The sequence below is a fragment of the Mesocricetus auratus genome, unplaced genomic scaffold, assembly GCF_017639785.1.
Source record: "Mesocricetus auratus isolate SY011 unplaced genomic scaffold, BCM_Maur_2.0 Super-Scaffold_6723, whole genome shotgun sequence".
In the NCBI taxonomy this organism is placed as follows: Eukaryota; Metazoa; Chordata; class Mammalia; order Rodentia; family Cricetidae; genus Mesocricetus; species Mesocricetus auratus.
In genome coordinates, this window is record NW_024429183.1 from 9,745,817 (window position 1) to 9,756,208 (window position 10,392).

General features: G+C 41.9%; 1 pseudogene; it reads left to right on the forward strand.

The window, feature by feature from the left end:
• The first annotated feature begins 815 nt into the window (after positions 1-815).
• Positions 816-8,392, forward strand: LOC101839029 (annotated as a pseudogene).
• The last annotated feature ends 2,000 nt before the right edge of the window (positions 8,393-10,392 follow it).

The following is a 10,392-nucleotide window of genomic DNA, read 5'->3' on the forward strand; positions in this document are numbered from 1 at the left end:
CTACTGAGCCATCTCTTCTGCCAAAATTGTATGATCAAATTACATATTCGTTATAGATCAATTCTCAAGCCCAAACTTTGTAGTGTCAAAAAGTTGGACACCTGACAATGACTTCCGTGGTGCCTTGACCTGGGTGACTTTTCTCCATCTTTAAAGTCAGACATGAATCTCTGTGTCATGGTCATATCAACTTCCAACTTTCCTTCAACTTTTCTTTTATTTTTTAAGGACCTCTGTGAGTACACTGAGCTCACTTGGACAATCCAGGCTAATTGTTCTAGTTTAAAGCCAGTGGATTAATGTTCTGAATTCCACATACCATCCTTACTCCCTTTGAGGGCATGTAATTAAACAGACAAATTCAGGGGATTAGGAAGTAGACATCTTGGGAGTCCGCTAGTTTGCATTAATAAATATTTATGGAATATTTGGATACAGAAATGGCCAACTAGCTTGGAAGTTCTTCCCGGGCAAATGCCTGTACTCACTTTTCTCTTTACAGCATTTTGTGCCTTCCGCACGCAGTAATTACTCTGATGGGCAAGCGCAGCTTCCCAGAGGAGGAGAGAGGACTCGTGGGTAAGTTCCTCCTTTAATTATCAGTCTCCAAGGAAGATGTGGAGACTCCTAAGATACTAGGTGAAGAGGGTCTTTGGGATCTAATTAAATATCTAATATTCTTCACAAGGCTTGAGATTTATAGTTAGAGCCGCTGTAATTGGTACAGTCTCTCCCAGAGTGATAAATGTAAGCATTCTAAATGTGTGCACCTCAGGTGATTCCCTGCCAAGGTGATTAATCTCCAGCAGATTAATATGGTGAAGCTGAAGGCCGTGTTTTCCAATCAAGTAGAGAGCGTTTGCGTCAGCTTGGAGTCCAGCGGCAGAATCAGAAAGTAAAATATGAAGACAGAGATTTCATGAGACCTGTAGGAATGACAGGGCCTCATAGATGAGTAAAATGCAGCCGTGTGCTTCTCCAGGAAAAGTTGTAGACATCCAGCATCCTATAATTTCCCATTTCCCCAAGGACAACACAACCAAGACATTCGGTCCTACGAGTTGCATTTTTTTCTTCTCCCATGAGACCCTGGGTTTATATACCATATCTCAGGCTATTTTTAGTGATTTATGTTTTAAAAAACTTCAAGAACCTATCTCCTCTCACCATGCTCAAGTACAGGGTTGCTATGCAACGGGACCATCTCCCCGGTGGTCCTCACACTCTTTTCTCACAGACGTTCAGTGAACTGAACCTTGGCTGAAAACAAACAATGAACAAGAGCTGCTCATGCAAGAAAGAGCAATGACTTTGGAATCTCATTGCCAGGATCCGATCCTTGCTTCCTGATGCTGGGCTTGAGGCCCTGGACACACTTATCTTCCCGCCCTTCAGATTTACCATGTATAAAATAGAGGTGCTATTGATACATATCTCATGAGGTAACTATGAGCAGAAATGCTAATATGTGTAAATACCCATGTTCAGTCCTTAAACTGGCTCCACAAAACAGTGTTTTATTCTTCCTTTGCATGAAATGAGTATTGCACAGTCACATAGGAAACGAAGGAAATTCTGCTAACAGGTCTGTCCTTTTTTTTCCTCTTGTGTTTACTAGAATTGGTCACTATGGTATAGCAGCACCATTGGCAATTAGTATTTGTAAGCACTTGGTGAGCATTGATGCTCACAGTGAGCTGCTGTTTCATAAAGACTCCCTTGGCTTTGTTCTATGAACACACTGGAGATACAATGTCCCAAGTAGCTCTGAAAGTAACACAGGTCCAGGTGCTTCTGTGTATGTTTTGGTGCAACTGGAACCAGGGCATTGGAAGCTCCTTAGGGGGCCATTGCAGAGATCTGTAAGTCTGGGCTAGGACTGAAGTCAGTCTCTCACAGCTGCTGGGAAATGAGGATCTGCTTCTCATTTGCAGATCTCATCTGTGTGTCATTCAGCAACAGTGACAGCAGCATTTAGGGACAGTTTACGATGGGTCCACATGCCACCATTTGCCCTTTGCATGTTGGAATACTTGGTATTCACACGTGAGAGGTGCTGTCATCAGACAGAAAGCCACGTTACATCATGGTATTATAGACTTCACAATCAGGCTTGCTTAATTCGAGTCCACTTTTATGACTTCCCTTCCATTTGCATTCACAGAAATGCCATTCCAAAATGTACACATACTTCCAGTCGTCCCTGTAATCCATGCAATATATAGTTTTAATTGATTAATTGAAAAATGAAGGTTTTAGCTAGGCATGGTTCTGTACAACTGTAATCCTAGCACTTCTCAAACAGAAACAGAAACATTACTGTTAGTTCTAGGCCAGCCTGGGCTACATAGAAGACACTGTCTCCACAAAATCAATAAAAGTAAAAAGTTTGAGAGGCAATTTGTACAGTAGCAGTTGAATTCTGAGGTTGTCCTTTGCAAATATAGTTTTGTTGTTTTGTATTTTGATACATGGTCTTACTATGTAACCTTGGCTATCTTGGAACACACTGTGTAGACCAGGTTGGCCTCCACCTGCCTCTGCTTCCCAAGTGCTGGGATTAAAGGTGTGTTCTACTGTTCCTGGTTCTGCAAATGTGATTTTATGGCCTGCAGACCTAATGTGGTACTTTGTTCTAAAACAGTATCTTCCCTACGCTGTGGGGCTTTTGCTTAGCCAACAGCTGGAGAATCTAAGACCCAGACAGGCAATGTGACTTGTTTCTCACAGAGCCAGAAAGTAGAAGAACTCAGCTTAGTCCTTACATTTCTCATCATTTCTTAGCTCTTTCCTTCCCTTCCTCTCTTTACCCCTTCCCCTCCAAATGCAGCCCAGGTCCTTACTCTGGCTGGGATAAAGCTGTATACCCTCTCCTGGTGATTCAAGGAAGACTCTGGATTGGCTGATAGAAGCTGCAACCAGGCTGGTTCTTGTCGATGTATGAGCTAACAGACTGAAATGCCCTGGCAGGCTCCTAGTGAATCAGTCCTTTAGAGTTCATAGTAGGTACCGACTCATCCAAAGGAATGATAGTCTTCCCACATATGCCCTGCAGTTTCTGATCTATCCCAGTTCCTTGACTTTACAGGCAGAGGACAGCCAGGGAACACCTGTTTGCAGGTGACAGTGAGTGGGAGAGTTGAGATTGAAGCCAGGTTCCTGTTTTGAGTTTCTTTCTACTCCCAAGTTGCTGTTCCATTAATTTCATCATTATCATCATCATCGTCATCTCTCTCTCTCTCTCTCTCTCTCTGTACATGCACACAAGTCCATTTGCAAACACTGAAGCAAGAGGACTTCAGTTATCATTTCTCTTTATTAGTATTATTACTATTATTTTACATTTTATTACTCCATGGGTACTGGTCAGAACAGGTCAGAACCAACCGGAACTGGACTGACCCGGTCGGAACTGGATTAAAGGCAGGCACCACTATGTCAGGCACTAACAACTTTCTTAACAAAAATATCTTTCTTTCTTGGTAAGATAGGATCTTATGTAGCCCAGGCTGTCTCAAACTCACTACATGACAGGTTTTGGCGAAACAGCCAGTCTGGTCTTTAGATCTCTTCATTTTTCCAAGTAAATTTGGATTTTTTTTTATTTCACCAATTTTGTTAGACATCTTCCGTCTAAACTGTACTTCCAAAGAGGCAAACTCTGTGGTGTAGACAAAACACCTGCATGTCCAAGCAAATCCATGAGCCTCACAATAAATGTGTGCAGTGGTTTACATTCTCATCTAGTTTTGCACCGTTGCTGGTTTCTGTTTAACCACCTCTAAGAGTCAGGGGCTTGCTACCTCTCAAACCAGTCCACTGAACTATCAGGCAGGATATGTCCATGCTCACTGGAAAATCTGTATGAAAACATCAAATGTCATAGCCTGGGATGCAAGACCTGTCTATCCACAGCAAATTAAGGTATTCATCCCAAGAGTTATCCTCTGCTCCTCAGATTGACCTGTCAATCCTTCCTGGGTTTAGCATCTGCTGTCTTAACATCCAAGTTTTGCTCACACCATACCCATGTTTAGAATTGCCCTGGACTCTGCTCTCAGATGTTCTCATGTCAATGGTCTAGTTTTAAAGCGTAACAAAGCCATCTTGGAAAAGGTAATACAAACTGTATATTTTAAAATATGGTCTGAATATGTCCTTAAGCCAACACGACTGTTTGAACAGTGCAAGTTATAAACATGGGGGAATCTAATGATCACAAAAGAAGATGAAATTTGCATGTGGCTTCAACCATAACACACACACACACACACACACACACACACTATTCTCAGGTGGCTGAAGATTGGACTTATTGGAAGACATAAGAAGGTAGGAAATGCTATAGCTGGTTTAGGAATCAGAAGATATTTCTGTGAATTAATAATGACATTTCTAGAGTTTCTCCTGAGTTCAAGACAAGAATGTTCTGAGTTGGAAGAAATGTGGTATACATACTCTGTATTACTTTTGTCATCACTGTGACGGCATACCTGATAGAATAAATGAAGAGATGAGAGATTTACTTTGGCTCACAGTTTGAAGGCATGGAAGAAGTCACTGCATCAGGAACACATGATTGGGATTTCACGTCTCAGAAGTCTAGGAAACAGAGAGCTCAGGCTAGAAGTAGAGTTAAATTATAGTCCACAGAGCTTAAAAACCATGCCCTAGTTCTTCTAAGGTCTGTCCTAGCTCCTTAAGTTCTATAACTTCTCCTAAACAGTCCTACCAGTTGAAGACCAACACATGAACCTATGGGCCACAGTCATAACATACTGTCATTATCAGTCTCCCTATAGTTCATCGCTAATGGAGTTACAGAACTTTGACTACTGGGATATGGGCTCCATGGGGTTGGATTGACATCTCTTATTCACTCTTAGATTCCTTATATCTATCACACTTACCAGTATATGATATTTATTAATAAAAATAATTAAATGCTTGACCACCAATGCCACATTTATTCTTAGACTCTTTCCTATTATGTGTCACTTAGTACTTCTGGTGAATTATGTTAGTAAACAGTTGGCAAACCTGGCTTCAAGATTTCTTTAAGACTCCAGTCAATAAAACAGACTAGTGCCTTGCTTAGCCATTGTCAGAAAAGCTTCCTCTGCAGTAGATGGGAACAAATACAGAAACAGTCAGTCAATATGCAGAGAGTGAAAAGACCTTTGAACACTCAGCCCTAAATGGTTTGGTATGACTCCATCAAATCCCTCTCCTTGGGGCTCAGGGAAATCTGAAGAAGAGGAGGTAGAAAGGGTATGAAAGTCAGTGGGGATCGAGGACACCAAGGAGACAAGGTCCTTTAAATCAACAGGATAGAAGCACAGATGACTCACAGAGACTGAGGCAACATACACAGGGCCTGCACCACTCTGCCCCAGACAGGTCCTAGAGTCAAAAGGAGAGGATGCACTCCTCCATCCCTAACCCAGAAGCTGCTCCAACTGGTAACCGCTTGCAAATGAAATTTAGTTTTATCCAAGGGGAGTCTCTGGGGAAATAAACTACTCTGAAGTGTAGGCTGCATGCCCAATAGTAGATGGCCAAAGAAAACAAACTCAGTGGCATACCTGGAGATTCCTTGTCTCATAATGTCATGCCGGGGTCTTTTCCTTTCTTTTTAAAAGAGTATTTTATGCTATTTATGTATATTTTCTCCTCTGTTTATATCCTATAAGTCCTTTGCATATGAACTATGGCTTTCAGTTTAGTGTTTTTTTTGAGTTTTCTGAGTGTGGGCAGGAATTGGTCTCTGCATCTTATATTTAATCCTTGTGACTTTTCTTGGGTTCTTTTTCCTTTGTTTTGTTTTATCCTCTTTCAGTGTGTTAGTTTCTGTCTTTATTTTGTTATTATCCTTTAGAAGCCTGTTTGTTTTCTAATGAGAGACAGAAAGGGGTGTATCCAATAGGAGGAGAAACTGTGATCAGTGTATGTTATATGAGAAGAAAATCTATTTTCAATAAAAGGAAAAAAATGTAAAGAAGAAAGATTTCTGTAAGCTACCCGGTAAATGGAAGTTTCTTGTTTCACTCACCAGTTCCTAAATAACCACTCTAAGGCTTAATATTAATTACAGTAACTTGGTCAATGGCTCAGGCTTATTACTGACTAGCTCTCACAATTAACTTAACCCACTTAGTTTATATTTTACCACGATGCTTGTGGCTTGTTACACATATCTTGCTTCTATGGCAGCCTCATAGCATCTTCCTGACTTTTTCCTTTTTCTCTGTATCTTTGTTTGGATTTACTACCTGGCTCTATTCTGCCTGACCATTGGCCAAATCAGCTTTATTTATCAACCAATAAATGTAACATATATTTGCAGCATACAGAAGGACATTTAACATCACCACCCATTCCAGGGGGTTATGGGTAAATATTCTACTTCTGAGGGTCTGTGTTATGAGCTTATGGGAGGTAGATAGAATGGATGAGGGATTTGGATTTTTGAATGTTCTCATCTCTCTAGAGCTATATTCTAATATAGTGAGGGTTAAGACCTCCAACAAGGAACTAAGTACTAATAGGGCCTGTGACACACAACTGTGATGTTATCATATACTCTGCAGCACCTTGACCTGTTTGGTCTTTATTTTCACAATGTTCATTCTATTGATCCTGGGGGACACAATTCAACATGAATATTACAGAAATTGAGATTTGAAAACTGGCCTCATGTTCACTGCATTCTCCTTGCCCCACCCAACCTCCAGTTCATAAACAATGTGGCTGATGTTTCTCTGAGGAACAAGTCAGCATACACATTTTGGATTGTAAAACTAGAGTGACTTCAGCAGTCTGTTGGCTGGAGCCAACTTTGAACATTTCCCTGGGGCCTTCCAGGTAGATGGAAATGAGCAAGCTCAGTAGCTAGCAGAGATGGATGACTGTGCCAGGACACATGAGTTCAGAATCTAATCTGTTCTTCTATCCCAGGGACACAGACAGTGTTTTTCTCCCTAGTTGCCTTGGTGAAGATACCAAAGAAGACAGAGGACAAATTTCTCCCCCAAAGTTGGCATGGAGACAAGATGAACCTAAGGCTTTTGTCTTTAGAGGCTATGATTTCAAGCACTTTACTAACCTGTAAGCCTCTTTAGTTTTTCTATCTTACTTCCCTTGTAGGTGCCTATCCTAGCATCCATGTCCTCCAATTCTAAGGACCCCTCCTCCATGCATCGTCAACATTTCCAAAGATGATTTATGATTTTGACTACCAGATGGAGGAAAGGGATAAAGCTGGCCTGATGAATCCTCATGAGGCAAAGGGAAATACATGAGCAATAACAAGGCTCTGTAGCTGTGGGGCGGCAAGCAGGAATACCAGCTTGGGGAGTTGCAGTGAGGCTATGATGTCTCAGAGCTCAGGATAGGAAAGAACATACACTTTGGAGATTAGGAATGTACTTCAAACATTTTCATTAAGTGGTAGATAGATTTTAATCCGACCCTTTAGTGTCTCCAATATCAATTATCTCTTGCAGGTTCTCCTCCGTTGATTATAATGTTGTCTCTTACAAACATTTGATTAATTTATGAAGCCAACACCAGGGAAAATTAAAATACTGCTTCAAACCTTAGAGAATAGTGGAACCATTAAGCAGAGTGATGACATCTATCAACAGAGGCAGTTTGGGCAGTTGGAATTGTGAAAATTTGGTTATAGGTAGAGTGGGGGGGTCTGAGCCAGAAGAAATGGCTACATCATGGTTTGTCTGACAGACACATCCGAGACTATTTAAAGGACTAATAGGCGGCGTTTGGAGCTGGTTCGTGTTACTGCTGTGCATCAGCCCCTGGCGGCTTACTCCTACCATCCAGGCCCGGGCGCTAGCCCTGGCCCTACTGCTGGAGCTGCGCTGCCAGACCAGAGTTTCCTGTGGAATGTCTTCCAGTGGCTTGAAAAAGACAGAAGTGGAGTGATTTCAGACAATGAGCTTCAGCAAGCATTATCCAATGATACTTGGACTCCCTTTAATCCAGTGACTGTTAGGTCAATCATTTCTATGTTTAAATGAGAAAACAAGGCTGGAGTGAACTTCAGTGGATTTACAGGTGTGTGGAAGTACATCACAGACTGGCAGAACATCTTCCGAACCTATGTCAGGGACAACTATGGGATGATCGACAAGAACGAGCTCAAGCAAGCACTCTCAGGTTTTGGCTACTGGCTCTCTGATCAATTCCATGACATCCTCATCCGCAAATTTGAGGGAAGGATGAGGGCAGATCGCATTTGATGACTTCATCCAGGGCTGCATCATCTTGCAGAGGTTGACAGACATAGTTAGACGCTATGACACGGATAAGGATGGCTGGGATTCAGGTGTCTTATGAGCAGTATCTCTCCTTGGTCTTCAGCACTGTATAGCTAGGCCCTGTGAACAGCAAGAACAGCATGTAAAAAGACTGAAAATGCCAAATCCCTTACCTGTGATAAAGCAGGGCAAAAGTACAGTTAGGAGCTGTTCTTCATGTAGCTGTATAATTATACTCGGGGACCTGGCTGTACATATGTGAATAAGCTGACTGTGATTCTGTAATGACATCTTAGCCACACTGTTATATACAGACCTTGGGTTTGCTGACTAATTGTGCCATGTGGTGAAACCTAGCATTGGTTCGGGATTCTGCTCTCAAGTTATCATGTTGTTTCTAGATGTCTCTAATTCTGTAGTTGAAAATGCTCTTATTAGCCAGTAGGATTTTACAATAACATGGAACTTGCACAGGCTTTTCATGTGCCTTACTTTTTAACAAAAGAGTTTATGTATTCATTGGAATATGTAACATAAGCAATGAAGTAATGATAGAGGAAAAAACGGACCAATAGGCACAGGTAACTAACATACTGGATGTTGGCAGAACACTTGGCTGTTTGGGAAACACACAGATATCAACATTTATTTTGTTTAATCTGTTCCTCTGAAGTTCACCACCTGACAGCTAACCGTGCTAATCCACCAGTAGCTAGCAAGGCCTTTAATCTCTGCATCTGGACTTAATTACTAAGTGTGACTCCAACCAAGACTTTTACCCCGCCCCCCCCTTCCACCATTCTGGGCTTTGCCAGTTCTTTCAGCCGTGCCAGCATGGAGGATCACAGGAGCCCGTTTGCCTGAGTTTATGGGAATGACATGGGCACTTTCACATCTTTCAAAGCATATTTAGGGGAATTCCAACTCCCACTGCTTTGCATTTGGCAGACTCTGAACTCCACCCCCCTCCCCTGCCCCCAGCCCAGAGCAACAGGCAAGCCATCTTCTGTGTGCATGAAGCCAGAAGGAACATCTCTTTGCATTTACATGAATGATTTTTTTTAACAGTCTGCCGTCCATGAATTGCAAGCTATTGGACACAGAATCAGTGGGTGGCCCCTCCCTCCTCAGTGCCCATTGACCTCTAGGGGGCTTTTATAAGGCTGAATGATTTTTGAGGGTTTGGGGAGTGATGAGTTCTTTTTAAGAGAGGAAAGTGAGCTTCAGGGAACAGAAGAAGAGGTGGTATGGGGGAAGGGGGGCTGCAGACTCAATTTACCCATTAGAAGCATTTCCTATAATTAGCTGAAAATGGGTTTTGGCTCTATTAGTGTAGCACTGGATGAAAAAATTGACAGACATCTCAAAGCAAATGAAAGAAATGTGCTTCAAGTACTCTCATTAGAGAGAAAATGATCTATTAGACAAGGTTCAGCTCTAGACAAGACTCAGAGGAAGGGAATGTCTCCAGTGATTTCTAGGCCCTCCCTGCTTTCTTTCAGTGGCTCATACACAGCACAAAGACAGCGTGGGAGCCGGAGTCTAGGAGGTCTGTGCCAAGCCTTTCTGCTATCCTAGGGGAGATGCTGGGACTGACTCTCTTCCCTCCTGCATCTCATCTGAGGTCCCAGGGCTCTCGCGCTTGATGATGTTGGGGTTTTTGCAAGCATGCTATTCCAGAAGTACAAATGAGCATGCTTATGCTATTTCCACAGTGTCACAATGTATTGAAGAGCAGTAAATTCAGAATGTTTTAGTGGTTTCAATGAGACCAATTTGTCATGTGATCTGTCTGTCCTGGTAGCCTCGCCAAGACAAATACAGGTTCTTTTATTTCAATTTTCATTACTAATATTAACTGATATTACACTGCACATGGTAATCTATCAATCTACATCCACCACCTATATATATCTATCTATCATCTATCACTATCTTATCTATCCATCTATCTGTCTATCTATAATCTATCAATCTACCCATCTATCTATCATCTAGCTATCTATTTGTCTATGTGTGAGTTACAGAATGAACACAAGTTAAAGAGACTACAGCAGAGTCCCAAGTTTTTAGGATCTGGCTGAGAAAGGCTGTATTGTGAGGGTAAGGAAGC